This window comes from Dipodomys merriami, unplaced genomic scaffold (assembly GCF_024711535.1).
Source record: "Dipodomys merriami isolate MVZ:Mamm:240054 unplaced genomic scaffold, mDipMer1.0.p SCAF_15, whole genome shotgun sequence".
Taxonomy (NCBI): Eukaryota; Metazoa; Chordata; class Mammalia; order Rodentia; family Heteromyidae; genus Dipodomys; species Dipodomys merriami.
Genome location: NW_027202826.1, coordinates 19,964,597 through 19,977,042, shown reverse-complemented (window position 1 = coordinate 19,977,042; position 12,446 = coordinate 19,964,597). Strand labels below are relative to the sequence as shown.

At 38.9% G+C, this 12,446-nt stretch overlaps 1 protein-coding gene across 4 annotated transcripts in view; it reads left to right on the top strand.

The window, feature by feature from the left end:
* Positions 1 to 12,446, top strand: part of Slc39a8 (solute carrier family 39 member 8) — an 81,411-nt gene that overhangs the window by 23,921 nt on the left and 45,044 nt on the right. The gene's annotated exons all lie outside the window — the stretch shown is intronic.

Here is a 12,446-nt window from a genome sequence, read left to right as displayed (position 1 = left end):
GATTTATTATTATTACTACTATTATTATTACTATTATTATTAAGGCTACGAAATAATCGAGGGCGGCAGGCAATCTCCACACACGAGTTTTAGGCAGGAAGGGTGTATTTAAATCTTCCCAGGAAGATAGCGGCTCACTTAACTCTGTGCAGATTCAGACACCTTCCCTGGGTGGATGGGCGGCTAAAAACCAGCCCTGGTGGATAGTACGTGAAGGTTAGAGGGGAAGGGCAGATTCTACCGGGGGAAACTGAGGACCACCCGATCAGGGTGGTGGTTCACTTGGGCGGGAGGGAGGATGGGGTTTGAAGTGTTGTTTCTTGCTATCTGTAAGGTCAAATTCATTCAATCTGAAAAAAATACGTGCATATCTATCTGTGTGTGTATCTATGTATCTATGCATATATACTCTACTCAAATACATTGGACTCATTAGAGGACACATGTATATATACACATATGTATAAGGATTCACACGTATATATGAGGACCCATAGCAGTTATAATATATGTATCTATGTCGGCATCTCTTGCAATAATATCTTGCCTTTAACAACAGTATCTATCTATCTATCTATCTATCTATCTATCTATCTATCTATCTATCTATCTATCTATCTATCTATCTATCTATCTATCTATCTATCTCTATCTGAATCTCCTGCAATAATATCTTGGCTTTAGGTACAGCTGAAGACTACCTAAGTGTAACTGAAAAGCATACCTGTTCCATGGCTGGTGATACCTGGATTGCATTCCCCAGTACTACAGGGGTGTCTGGGGTAGGGTGGGTTGGGATGGGATGGGGTAGAAGATGCAGGAAGCCTTAAGTTAAATCAGTGCTACCTCCATCCATGTTTGATTGATGACTGAGAGAATGATGTTTTCCATATGCTTTGTTACTTTGGGGAAAGGATGGTTACACGAAGTCTTCGTGGCTCCAGGTGTTTGGGAAATTCTGTCTAACAATATTCTGTTCTTGGAAATAGAGTATTCTCCAATGAATCTGATTTTGGGTTATGCTTCGGGACATTTTAATCACCTGTACTCCATCCCAAGAACATTACATGTAGGTTGTTATTTTTCTTAATAATATCTGACCTCAGTTGAAATGTACAGGACTTGAGAAAGAGAACTTCTGATGCTCTGGATATCAGAAGCCAGCTGTCTTTGACCTAGAAGGCTTTATGGATTCTTCCTCTTCCGCAGGCTTTTCTGTGAACTGTGTGTGGCTGCAGTTCTGGCAGGCAGATCATTCATTATAGTTAGTTGGTTAAATAGTTCTGGCAGGCAGATCATTCATTATAGTTAGTTGGTTAAATGATAGTTGGGACAACTGAAGTGCTCAGAAATTATATTGACATTTTAGAAAATAAAGCTCATATATTCCTAAAAGTTTTGGGGGTTCTTGTGTTGTCTTCTTGCCAAGTAGATGAAAACAACTGTGTGGACTCCAGTATCTTTACATACATCGAGTCAGTCACATGCTTGGAAACAAGCTTAGAGACTTTTAAGTTGCATATCTGTAGCTCCCATGCTGGTTTCACTGAAGTGCTATTCTTATCTTGCAGTGTCTGGAGGTGAACTTTAAAGGGCCAAAGACCCTCCAAGCCATCTTTGTACCTAAACTATTTAGGAAGATTGGTTATGCTTGTTAGCAGTAACCCTAATGCTACTAAGTATGATTGTATATCAGCAGGTAGGATTAACTTGATAGGTAAATTATATGTTTGCTGACACGTTCTCATTCTTAACTTTGCATCTGCAACTATTCTCATTATGACCTCTGTGGGCATCAAAAAAGAGATGAAGAAACCCATAATTATCTTCGAAACAAAGGAAAGCCAAGGAAAGCGCTCCACTTTAATCAGGGCTAACAGCTATTTGAAGTTCTAAGATGTCTTAATGAAAGCAATAATCACTGCATAAATGATGACAAATGAACTGCTAACCGAGACGAATCCATTGATTTGCTGGTAATTAATGTATTTGAGCCAAGACATTCTTATCTGCTCTAGCTTAAAACGGTCACCATTGAAATAAAATTTAAGGCCTTTAATATCTTTATACTTGAAAGAACATAAGTTCATCTCTTTACCTGCATGTAAATAAAATTCAGACTGGTGTGAGAAACCTAATTTTCTGACTGTAAAAAATGTTGAGAAAGTAGAAGTTGTTTCTATGAAGCAGGAGTTTCTGAAATTTTCTATAAGACCTAGCTACTGAAGACATTGTGATATTTATTAGGCTAGCTTCTCAGACAATATACTACTTAACTCTGGAAATCTGTTAGATAATTCTGGAAAAAATTTAAATCTTGTTTTCAATATTCCTAAACACTATTAACTTGTTGCTTTGGGAAAACAGAGAGACTTGGGCTCACGTGAAAGACAGTACAAAAATTCAATTTATTATTTTCTTTCTCATTGCTACTAAAGATTCAAAAAGTGAAATAGAAGAAGTTACCTAAAGAGCAGAAAGAAAGGAAGCTGAACGGGCCCGTGAATCCTTTATAACTGACTGGTCTAAGGAAGTTTCTAGAAAACAAAAAACGAAGCTCCAGTGTCAATGGTTAATCCAGCAGACGGAAGGTTATGCCTTTTGTTTGTTCACCTGCTCCTTTCTCATTCCTTTATTATTATTTTTTTCTCCTCAAGTACCTTCTCTTCAGGTTCTTGTACGTGGAGACACTAGTTAAATGGTCTGATGAAAGGAAAGGTCTTCATTCTTTGAATGGCAAGCTCCCCTATAGAGTGGGGACCATGGAAGAGGTAGTGGGCTGGCAGGGGAAGGCACCTCTGCTTCCTGTCTTCGTTGGGGCTTCTTTCTACCAACTCTTTTGTGCCCTCAGTATTGTGCAACTCTCTCCTACTTCATATTTTTTTTTCTTTTACCACCCTTTCCTGCGATCACCATGGTACCTACACCCTGTTTTTAACCCCTTTAAATTTATAGTCAGTCTTCTTAAAGCAGTGGAGTATTCCTTCTTTTAAAAGTTCTCCAGAAGTATTGCGCAGTGCTAATCTTGAGCCTGGCATGGGAGGCCCTGCTCTCTTGCGCTGACTGCCCTCTCCACACCTGATGCAGCGGCTCTCCTGTGATCTTCTTGCTCAGTCATATCTGACGTCATTATCTTCTGGGACTCATCCTGCCTCTGACTAGATCCTTCTCTTCCTTGGATTATTCATTCTCTTTGTTTATTTATGTTTTCATTTGTTCCACATGGAAAAAAATTAGCATCAATTTTACCATGGGCAAAATTTTATCAAGGACAAAAATTGACAATGTCATTTATAAATATAATGTGCTCCTTCAACTCTATCTCATCTGCCAAACACACACACACACACACACACACACACACACACACACACACACTCACTCACTCACATACACACATTTTATTGTGAAAATACCGTACAGAGGGGTTACAATTACATGGGCAAGATAATGAGTACATTTCTTATCAAACATCGTTGCCTCCTCCTTTGTTTCCCCTTCCCATCCCTTTCCATCTCCCGCACACCCCCCCTCCCCCTTCGCCCCCCCCTTCCCACCAAAGTTGTAAAGTTCAATTTTCAATGTAACGACTTGTACATCTCATTGTTGTAATGGGTCCACCTGTATCCCTATTTAAACGATTTGTTTTTGCCCTTCCCCTCCACCAACATCAAATACAGTGGAAACAGGGGTTATACCGTGGGGGAGGGACATACAAAGCAACAAAGAAATCATCTTATAAATATGTTAGAAACAATAGCAAGAGAGAAAAAACATTTGAGTCCTTATCTTGGGGTTCATTTTGCCTAACATCAACTTATCTGACCTTTTCTGCTTGTCTCAGACATGTACTAGTTATTGCAAATAAGGGAAAGCATGGGACCTATGTTTCTTTGGGTCTGGCTTACTTCACTTAATATAATTTTTCCAAGTCTTTCCATTTCCTAACAAACGGGGCAATGTCATTCTTTCTGATGGAGGCATAGAATTCCATTGTGTATATATACCACACTTCCTTGATCCATTCATCTACTGAGGGGCATCTGGGTTGGTTCCATATCTTAGCTATGGTAAATAATGCTGCAATAAACATAGTTGTGCTGGTAGCTTTAGTATGGTCTTGTTTGTGATCATTTGGGTAAATGCCCAAAAGTGGGATTGCTGGGTCATCAGGGAGCTCTATGTGGAGTCTTTTGAGGAACCTCCATATTGCTTTCCAAAGTGGTTGAACAAGTTTACACTCCCACCAACAATGCAGTAGGGTTCCCTTCTGTCCACATCCCCTCCAGCATCTGTTGTTATTAGAGTTCTTGCTTCTAGCCATTCTAACTGGGGTGAGGTGGTATCTCAATGTTGTTTTGATTTGCATTTCTTTTATGGCTAGAGAGGTTGAGCATTTCTGCATGTGTCTATTGGCCATCCTTCTTTCCTCTTCAGAGAAGTTTCTCTTGAAGTCTTTAGCCCACTTATTTATTGGGCAGTTGTTTCTTTGAGGATTTGTTGTTGGGGGATTTAATTTTTTGAGTTCCAGGTATATTTTAGATATGAGACCCTTGTCCGTTGTATGGCTAGTGAAGATCTTTTCCCACTCCATGGGCTTTCTATTGGTTTTGCTAGCTATGTCCTTTGCCATGCGGAAGCTCTGCAATTTCATGCAATCCCATTTGTTCAACCTTTCTTTGATTTGTTGTGTTTCTGGGTCTCTATTAAGAAAATTTCATTCTGTGCCAAGGAGACCTAGGGTTTCTCCTTTTCTATCCTGTAATGTCATAGGGCTTGAACTCTGGGCCTGGGTACTGTCCCTCAGCTCTTCAGCTCAGGGCTAGCACTCTACCACCTGAGCCACAGTGCCACTTCCCAAACACACATTTTTAAGAAGCCCAGTTAAAGTATGTATCAAACTTTTCTGGGGTAGGTACTAGTGGCTTACACCGGTAACCCTAGCTATTCAGAGATCTGAGGATCATTGTTTGAAGCCAGCTCAAGCAGGAAAGCCCATGAGACTCTTTTACTTAATGAATGCCCTCCTAAGAGAAGCCAAAGTGGAAGTCTTGCTAAAGTGATAGAGTACCAGTCTGGAGCAAAAATGCTGAGATAGTGTCCAGGCCTGAGTTCCAGCTTCATGGTGCGCTCTCTCTCTCTCTCTCTCTCTCTCTCTCTCTCTCTCTCTCTCTCTCTCTCTCTCTCTCTCTCTCTCTCTCACACACACACACACACACACACCCCAAAACCCACAGAAAAAATCTTTCTGGGACATTACATGCAATACTGACTGGTTTCTCTAGTTTTTGAATCCCTGAAATATTATTATACTAGTGAAATGAACATGGGTTCCACAAACATTTTGTTCATTTTAAAGTCTAAAAGTAATCATATCACTTATCCTATGAAAACTATCTAATCCCTTCTAGATAAACTAAAAAAAAGCTTATTTCTTTCAGTGCTGGGAACCAAACCTAGGGCATCTCACTAGGCAAATAACTTATATTTGAACTGTACTCTAGTCCTCACATTTCAGATGCTTTTTTTGTTTTTTGTTTTTTGATGGTTGTGGGGCCTGAACTCTGGGCCTGGGCACTGTCCCTCAGCTCTTCAGCTCAAGGCTAGTACTCTACCACTTGAGCCACAGTGCCACTTCTGGCTTTTTCTTTTTATGTGGTGCTGAGGAATTGAACCCAGGGCCTCACGTATGGAAGGCAAGCACTCTACCACTGAGCCACCTTCCCAGCCCACTTCAAATGCTTTTATATGGCAAAAAGGACATTTTATCACATGATCTCTATATATTTCTCAAGCTTTATCTTTGCCTTCATCACACCTGCTAATGCTCAGGTATTACTTTAGACTTTATTTCTTCTGAGAAATCTTTCTTGTTCTGCCCAGGAGTTCAGTAGGAGACCCATCTATGTGATCATATAAGTAAACATAAAAAATTGCTATTATATTACAATATGTATATAATTTTAAATGTCCTGCAGTTTTCTATTTATTTGGCTGTCCCATCTTCTGATTTCCTCTCCTCCCTAACATATTTTAAAGAAATGGAAGGAAATGACTTGAGTAATCTCTCAAGGGGCTGGTGTAGTGTTCATCACATATATTTCTGAGACATTTTTTTTTGTTGTTGTTTTGTTGCAGGTAGGGTCTGACTAGTCCAGGCTGGCCTCAGACTCTTGAACCTCTTGCTTCAGCTCCCCAGAGCTGGAATTACATGTATGCTATACCATGCTTGGCTTGCATGAGGAATTTTTGAAGTAATGAACGAAGATTGTTTAAGATGAGTCGTTTCTCTTATTTAAAGCTTATTGCAAGAGATATATGCACTCAGCACTATGATGTATAATAGAAGAATGTAAATCTTATGAAATAATAACAACCAAAAGTGGGATGGGGTGAAAAGTAATAAACCTGACATGGGAGTATAGAATTATGGAGTAGATGAAATGGGATCCAGGAAGACCACTGTAGTGGTTTGCAAGAGATATACGGACCACTTCAATCTGGAGGCAGAGATAATGCAGGTGCTCTGTTCCCAGAGTCTTCTGGAAAAGCAGGCATGAGTGAATAATATGAAAAAGTCCCCAGACATAAACCTTATCTGCAGCCATCATTTGTTTCATATGCTTAATTAATTAATTTATGCAGAGCCTACGAAGACAAGAGTTCTATCTTGGAGCCCCTTCAGCCCCCCCCCCCCCCAGCCCTGCTGCAATCTTCTGTCAGCAGTGGTCATTTAACTATTGTTAGATACTTTCCTTTGTTATCTTCTGGCCTTATTATGCTAGAGAGAGAAAAGATAACTCCTGACTCATATCACTGGATGGCCAGGCTAGTGATATGTACCAAACGGAAGGGTGTGTGTGTGTGTGTGTGTGTGTGTGTGTGTGTGTGTGTGTGTGTGTGTGTGTGTGTGTGTAGTTACTGCAAACACATTCTTCTTCTTCTTCTTTACATTGCTTGTTCTCGTTTATTGCTCTTTTTTTCCCCCTGGGCCCAAGGCAATGGTGCATCTATGCCAAGAGAGATTCTAGGACGCACTGATGCTAGGCGGGAGAGATAAAGACCATCTGTGCTTTTTTTTTTCTTTCCTCTTTTGGCTTTTTTTTTGTGTGTGAAGATGTAGGAGAAAAAGCAAACCTGCCAGGAATGCCTTCCAACCTGCTTGCTCAGATGAGAAACTGGAAAGGTGACATGGAAAGCTGATGTTGTGCTTGGTTTCTTGTCAAGTATTGTCCAAGACAAGGGGCCCATTGTGATCTATGTGTCACTCTCCCATATGTGGATTGTGTGCAGTGTGTGAAAATGAAGGACATTCCTACTTTATTGGACTGAGGTGTCAAGAGCTCAGTTTACTTTGATACCAAGAGTGATTTGAATCCTACAAGAAAATATATTTTTATGTCTAGCTGTGCATCTTTATTTACTATCCTAGAAGTCTCATGGACCCTTCTCTGCCAACTTATTTTTTATTATATTTTATAGTCAGAATGGTCCTCTGATAAAGGTACTGTGATTGTCTTTATTTTGTACAAAGGAAAACACAGGGAGGTTAAAGAACAGAACCAAGGTCATGAAATAAGTAATGGAATCCCAGGCAACCTAAAACACAAAGTCATGGTACTATTTTTTAGGATTATAGTCTGTAAAAATACACTTCTTCTAGCCAGAGCAATATCATTTCATATGTTGAACTATGGACAGAAGTTATTAATCATCAATCATTAATGATCAATCATTAATCTCTCTTCATTGCTGAGTCACATGAAGGGAACAGTTCTGGAGCTACTAGGATTAGAGTGATGATTACTGCCCTGGGTCCTCAGAGACCTTTTCATATAACTAGGAATTAAGATGGAAACTTGTGAAGAATAAGTATATGAGTCAACACTACAGTAGCCAAGTAATCAGCAGTGTAAGCATATAACATACATGATGAGGCTATATATAATTAGTCAAAGAATATTAGATAAGTTGGGTGTAATAGTGTGGGTCTGTATATAATTTCAGAATTTCAGGAAGCCAAAGCAGGAGGACCACAAATTTGAGGCCAACCCTAGCTATATAGCAAGAACCAGCCTCATGAACAAAGGAAGAATTAACAAGAGGAATATTAGGGAACAGGTACCATTAGCTTACACTGGAGAAGGATCATTTTGGATTGGAAAGTTTTATAACTCAGTCAGTTTTGACTCTTTTTTTTAAAAATATGCTAATTGAGTACCTTTTTGTAACAAATGTGTCTGTACTATTCACCTCAACCTGAATTTTCCCCTGAGTTACATGAATTCTTATTAGTTGATTGATTGATTGCTTGTACCAGACCTGGGGTTTGAAATCAGGATTTGGGCACTGTCTATGAGCTTCTTTGCTCAAGGCTGGCACTGTATCACTTAAGCCACTGCACTACTTCCAGACTTTTCTGAGTAGTTTATTGAAGATAAGAGTGCCATGTTCTTTTCTGCTCAGGCTGGCTTTAAACCATGACCCTCAGGTCTCAGAATCCTGAGTAGCTAGGATCACAGGTATGAGCTAATTCTCTTGCTGAGTTTGCTCCCAAGACTTCCTCCCACCCCAAATTTTGAGGCTTAAACTCTGGGCCTGGACGCTTTCCATAAGCTCCTATTTTTCAAAGCTAGCACTCTACCACTTCAGGCATTATGCCACTTCTGACTTTTTCTGGGATCTAATTGATGATAGGAGTCTCAGATACTTTCCTGCCTGGGCTGGCTTTGAACCACAACCTGCAGTATCTAGAATTACAGGCATGAGCCACGGGCAGCTGGTGAGAGACAATATTTTGAGCAACAATCTTCTATAGAGAGACTTCTAGAATGAGGGAAACTTCTATGTCGAGTCCATGTTCACTTGGATTCTATAAAGGCTCTACAAGGATCACTTTGAAAAATTCTAGTGGAAATCTTCCTTCATCTAGTGGAAATCTTCCTTCATCTACCATCATCTTCCTTCCTCATCCCAACTGCTCAACAGTGGAGCAGCATAGGTGCTGGGGATGGGTTGGAGCTGGGAGGGAGAGTTAGGAGTAGGACATTTGAACAGAATCAGTAGCTCTAACTGTAGGCAAAGCATTGCCACCAGATGGTTTGTTTGAATCCTTTAACACACAGTTGCCAGGAGAGGAAGAGCTAAGCTCCCCTGTTTTATTAAATAGATCTTGATTTCTCTTATGGAATGGTGGATGGTGATTTGTGTTTATTGGCTTTTTCATAGTTCATGCTGTGTTCCTGTTTTCTTGTTATAACCATCTTTGGAAATATTGAATGACAGAGACTTAGTTTCCTCTCCATCAAACCCATGTATTTCAACTATGACTATACTCTTAGTATTTTCTGTAAAGTGAATGCATTTGGAATTCTCTCTATTTATCAGTTTCTGTTGTTGGTAGCAGAATTTGGGGAGAAAGTGGAAATATATTAGAAATGGAAAATATAGCCGTAAAGTAAGAAGAATTAATACTTATGCAGGAAAAGTAAAGGTACTCTCAAGTGAAGTGGCTCTGTTTGTTTGGAGACAAGAGTGTTAGGGTTAATTTATAGGCAGAATGGTGTTTCCTCAAGGGGCATACATATAACTAAGTGCATGTAAACATAATGTATGGTGTATCTTATTTAAAAAGATGCGTAGTTACTGTTATTACTATACCAATATTACTAAAGTCTAGACTATCTTTAAAAAATATATTGTGTTCAGAAGATTCCCATTTCCAGCTCCAAATATTAGACTCTTGTTTGTAATAAAAACTAATTTACCCAAGATAGGGACCCAAGAGATTTCTTTCTTTGTTGTTGTTGTTTTTTTAATACTATGTGATTTTTTTTTGCATATTCTTCTCCCCTGGTATAACCCCTGTGTGACTGTATTTGATTCTGGCACCCTGCATCTTGTATATACATTTTTCTAATTTGGGGAGGGGGCGGGAAATAAAATGCTGAAACAAGGACACAGGTTGACCCATTGTAATAATGAGATGTATAAGACACTATGTTGAAAACGAACTTTACAACTTGGGGGGTGGAGGGGGGAGGTAGAGAAAAGTTGGGGAGGTAGGGAGGGAGGGGATAGTAGGGGAAAAAACAAAGGAGGGGCTAACAATGCTCGATAGAAAATGTACTCATTACCTTACTCATGTAACTGTAACCCCTCTATACAATATCTTTTACAATAAAAAATATTAAAAAACTAATTTATTCTCAAACTATTGCCAGTTGGTAGTTTAAATAGCCAAACAGGGTTTGCTGAGTTACAGTTTTCTTTTTTTAACTTATAAAGAAACAAAACTATCATGAATCATCTTTGTGATGACAGGATTTGAGGGTGGAGAAAACCTTCAGAATGCAGCTTTGTGTTATTTGGTTTCTGTCTCTTTCCAAAGATTCCCTGGTTACTTTTCTTGACTTGAAGTTGAACAATTGGTGAATCTAGGTCAAGAGGTTCAATCTGAAAGGTCATTTTATGTCTTTTAAAACCAAATATTTAGCACCTTGGCTTTATAATGTACTGAAAAGTACACTGAATAGTTGGGGGGAAAATCAAGTTAGCATGGACAAGGCCTGTAAGTCAGCTCTGGGAACCTTACTCATTTTATTTAGTGAGTTTCTTAGATCTCTCCTATTTTAAAATAGAATGTAATGACTAGTGTGGCATTCACCTGGGAGGTAATTTTTATTCTGTCACCTATTAGCTTATTCAAGCCCTAGACAAGTGGCTTACCTTTCTAATTATTAGTTTTGACATCTGTTAATCAAAATGAATGACTTCTTTAGGATGGATGTGTGAACTGACCTAAGAGCAGTCATATTTGCTGGGGAGGGTGGTTCACATCTGTAATCCTAGCTACTCAGGAGGTTGAGATCTGACAATTACTGTTGGAAGCCAGCCTGCACAGGAGAGTCCATGAGACACTTATCTCCAGTTAACTACCAAAAAGCTGGAAGTGGAACTGTGGCTCAAGTGGTAGTGTTCTTGCCTTGAGTGAAAAAGTCCCTGAGATCAAACCCAAGGACTGACACACACACACACACACACACACACACACACACACACACACACACACACACACACACACACACTCCAGTCATATTTAAGGCACATTTGTTGTATTTCAGGTGCTTATAGATTTAGTAAGTTACATGAACTCACAAAAATGGATTTCCCCCCATTTTATTTGTATAATAAATAATAAAAAGACAATGCACATAAAGTACCATTATAGTTGGCTTAAATTATATGCTCATTACATAATTATTGTCATCATAAGACTACATCTAGTATTACATATACATTGTATATTATGTATATAGTACTAGTTATAGTAGTATTATATAGTAGTATATAGACTTTCATGGAGACATGAGTACCTCAAGGTCAGTCAATTTACCGAAGCAAGAAAAACCATCAGAAAACAGCAAGAATTAATGAGAGAAAACATTCAGGGAGATAGATCTAAGTCAGTCCTGTAACTGGTTTTCCATTTTTGTTTCCATGGTGACTCTCACTTTGAGGAAAGCTTTAATTGTTTGCCTCTACTTCCCTTTTGTCAAATACTCACAATAAAATTCTGAAGACATAAATCTTAGGTAGAGAGGCTAATAATATAATTTAAATATTTGAATGCACATTGAAAAGATTCCTTTTTCTGCAGACTTCCAAGCCTGTCCTTAGGAGCTAGCTGTGTTTTATTATTTCTTTTCAAAATTTGCATCACTACTAAGGTGTAGATGGTTGGGAGTCCAGATTATACTAGAAATTGATAAGACTGTGTCTTAAATTTAGATCTGCTTCTAAATGGACACAATCCTTTCCATATGGATTTTGCAAGCTAAAAAGTCTAGCATCCTTTCTATTCAGCTGAATTTTGTTTATTGGAAAACAAGTGTGACTAATAAGAAAAACTTAGTCTTACCTAAAAAGAAAATTGAGAGATAGGGGTTTTCAAGGCATGGAGAGAAAGATAGCCCAAGCTCAAGAGAGAAAAGAATGGCCAGATCATTATATAGATTCTCAGTTGGTCAACAGATCCTGCTTCAATAGATATTGATGACATGTGCTCTATAAAACACACACTCTTTCATTAAAGGATACTGGTTATCACTTGTAACAGGTAATCAGGTTAATATATGAAAACATGATACGCTATAGTCTTTTCATTTTTTTTTCTCTTGGAAGCAGTGTTTTCAGGATGTAAGTGTATTTTTTGGCTACTTCATCTGCCGCTATGAAGATGAAAAGCTAGGTAACGGCTCTGTTCCTAATCTTGGCATGAGTGCTATTGAAGTAAACCTGTGGGCAGCACCTTAGTTCCGAGGATTCTACTAGGAACAATAGCCAATGATCCCAAAGTGCTTCTTGTGTGCCAGGCATTGTGCTAGCATTTCCACATCTACCATCCCTTACTTCTCTTAATCCCACAGGGGGAGGTGACATTCCAA